Genomic DNA, 3,200 nt, shown 5'->3' on the forward strand with positions numbered 1-3,200 from the left:
CAAGAAGAAAAGACCATCTGCACGCATACACGAGGGGGGTCAGTGAAGCTCAATAAAAACAAAATATCTCGATTATATATAAAAGATAGACAATGAATACAACTCGAGAAGCAAAATGAAAATAAACTCAGGAGGAGAATCCTTTCTGTGTGAACAAGTCTAAAATAAAAATGCAACATAAATAAAATGCGGAAAAACAAAGTCAAATGTCAGTGTCGCTCTCGGGTTCTGGTGCTGCCGCTGTTGGTGAAGACGCACATGGTGGGTCCACCGGTGCCGGGGTAGGGGATGAGGGTGCAGGAGGAACTGAGGGGGCCTGAGGAGTCCTCGGCCGCAAGATAAATGATCAGGCGACGTCTCACTCTAAGATCTGCTGTAATACATCAAAGCGTGCCATGAACTCTGTGTACTGAGCTACTTGCGTGGCCCTGATCTCGGAAACCTCTGCCCGCACCACTCCTAAAGCATTCTCGAGCCTCTCAAAGCGATCATGGGTTTGAGATGGTGTAAACGAACGTACGGGGGGGTATGTTCTCCGCCGTTGGAGGTGCCTCAGTCTCCATTGGTGCTGACTGATGCTCATCACCGTTATCCTCGAATGGTATATGCAGCACATAAACACCATTTGGATATTTACGGACCAAACCCATGAGCCTCATTGTCTCTAACCCTAGTGGTGCTGGTATGATTGTCTTCTCGGCTCCGCTGATTGCGTCTCGTAGACCCATCCCCAAAATGAGTCTAGTAATGTATGGACCCGAGAAAATGACACCTAGTCTGGGATACTGTCCTTGATGCTTCAAATACTCCGCTAAAATGTGCCCCAGATGGACCGGCTCGTTCCACACCATGGAGTATAAGTACAGAAGTTCTTGCTTGTTTATGACTCCCGTGCTATCACCGCGACCATTCACTGACCTGCTTATGATGGCATGAAGATATCTATAACTAGGTCGAGACAAACATGAGGCCTTAGACACTCCTGGTTCATATCGCCCCTTACCACATAGTATTCTATACGCCTCCGTGGGAGATAAACGCGACATGCCAATTGGAAGACTCTCATACTCCTCAGTTTTAGTATAATCCTCATCGTATAAACCAAGTCTAGTAGAGAACTGTGTGACGCTGTTATCCATTTAAATCACATGAAATCAGCTAGACTCAAAGGAAGTCGGTGATGAGAAGAAAATAAGGTCTTACCGATGAGTTGAAGCAAAACACCTCTACAATCCGCACAATGCACAATCATTCGATTCAAAGACAGTAAGAGGAAGTCAAGAGAATGTCGGAAAAGGTTCTTTGAGCGACCTAGGGTCAGCTGAGGAGCAAGGTGTGACTATCGTATTGGGAGAGCAGACAGTCTTTTAATTCCTAGAGATCCACACGGGCGTGCGGCATAGCCCACGCCGGCGTGTCCTCAAATGAAGATATCACAAGGGTGGACGCACGCCCCTGTGGTTTCGCTGGATATCCGACAAATATCGTCAGATGTTCTACACGCCCATGTGGTAATTCCGCACGGGCGTGGACATTCACATGCCCAACTCACAGGGACAACTGCACGCCCTTGTGCTTTCTCGGGATGGAGAGAACTCCTCTGCAGAGTTTCAAACGGGCGTGCGGAAATTACCCACGCCCATGCGTGGTTCACAAGGTCGCCCACAGGGGCGAGTCCACGCCCCTTTGTGCTCTCGGGATAATCCGCCAAACTCCGCAGGAATGCACACGCCTGTGCGGAAATTACCCACGGGCGTGTGACATTCACATGGTCGTTTACAGGGGCAGCCGCACGGCCCTGTGCCTTCTCTGGATGAGCTCGTAGTGTAAATCCACGGGCGTACGGAAATTCCACACGCCCATGTGTTTTCTCTAGATGACTTAGAAAAATCTCCAGGCTCTGCAGAAGATTTCTGAACATGTGTATACACTCCGAGCCTACTCTATTATGCAATTTTTTACCAGTGAAAAACATGAAATAGAGCTCAAACGACCAAACATCGCCAATTCCACGTGAAAACACACGATTAAAATTCAAAGCCCACAAGAAAATCGCAGCACAAGCATCTAAAAATCAAGACACCAACACCTAATAAATTATTCATGCAGGCAATCTAACTAAAAGAAAAGAAAACAGTAAACACTTGGGTTGCCTCCCAAGAAGCGCTTGTTTAACGTCACTTAGCTTGACGTACCTTATCCTACCTCACGGGGGTTCATGGAGGAAAAATACTTCTCTATTGTCACTGCAAATCTCTCCACCATAGTATGGTTTCAGCCTATGTCCATTCACCTTAAATGTGCCCTTCTCTGGATGGTTAATCTCAATGGTTCCATGGGGTGAACCTTTGGTTATGGTATACGGACCAGACCACCTTGATTTTAGTTTCCCCGGAAATAAACGTAGACGAGAGTTGAATAGTAACACCTGATCGCCTGCTTTGAAATCCTTCGGCATCTTAATATGCTTGTCATGCCACTTCCGAATTCTTTCTTTGTATATCCTTGCATTCTCATATGCCTTCATCCTCCATTCGTCTAACTCGTTGAGATGTAATATTCGTTGCTCTCCAGATTTGCGCAAGTCAAAATTCATCACTTTACTTGCCCAGTATGCTTTGTGCTATAATTCCACAAGCAAATGACAAGATTTTCCATACACTAAATTATAGGGAGTGGTCCCTATTGGGGTTTTGTATGCTGTTCTATGAGCCCAAAGTGTGTCATCCAACCTTTCGGACCAATCTCGTTTCCCTTGTTCCACTGATTTGGTTAATATTCTCTTGAGCTCTCTGTTTGTAACCTCCACTTGCCCACTTGTTTGCGGATGGTAAGGAGTAGCAAGACGATGATGAACTCCATAACGCATTAACACTTTCGCCAATTGTGTATTACAAAAATGGGTTCCTTGATCGCTGATGATAATTCTTGGAGTTGTTCCAAAGCGAGTAAATAGCTTCTTCAAAAACTTCACCACAGTTCTTGCATCATTAGTTGGGAGAGCCTGGGCTTCTACCCACTTGGAAACATAATCAACTACTACCAGAATGTATTGATTTCCATTAGACTTCAGAAATGGTCCCATAAAATAAATCCCCCACACATCAAATACCTCGCAGAATTGCATGGGATTTTGAGGCATCTCATCCCTTCGTGATAAATTTCCAGCCTTTTGACAACTATCACATCGTAAAACAAAT

This window comes from Dioscorea cayenensis, unplaced genomic scaffold, assembly GCF_009730915.1.
Source record: "Dioscorea cayenensis subsp. rotundata cultivar TDr96_F1 unplaced genomic scaffold, TDr96_F1_v2_PseudoChromosome.rev07_lg8_w22 25.fasta BLBR01000507.1, whole genome shotgun sequence".
Lineage (NCBI taxonomy): Eukaryota > Viridiplantae > Streptophyta > Magnoliopsida > Dioscoreales > Dioscoreaceae > Dioscorea > Dioscorea cayenensis.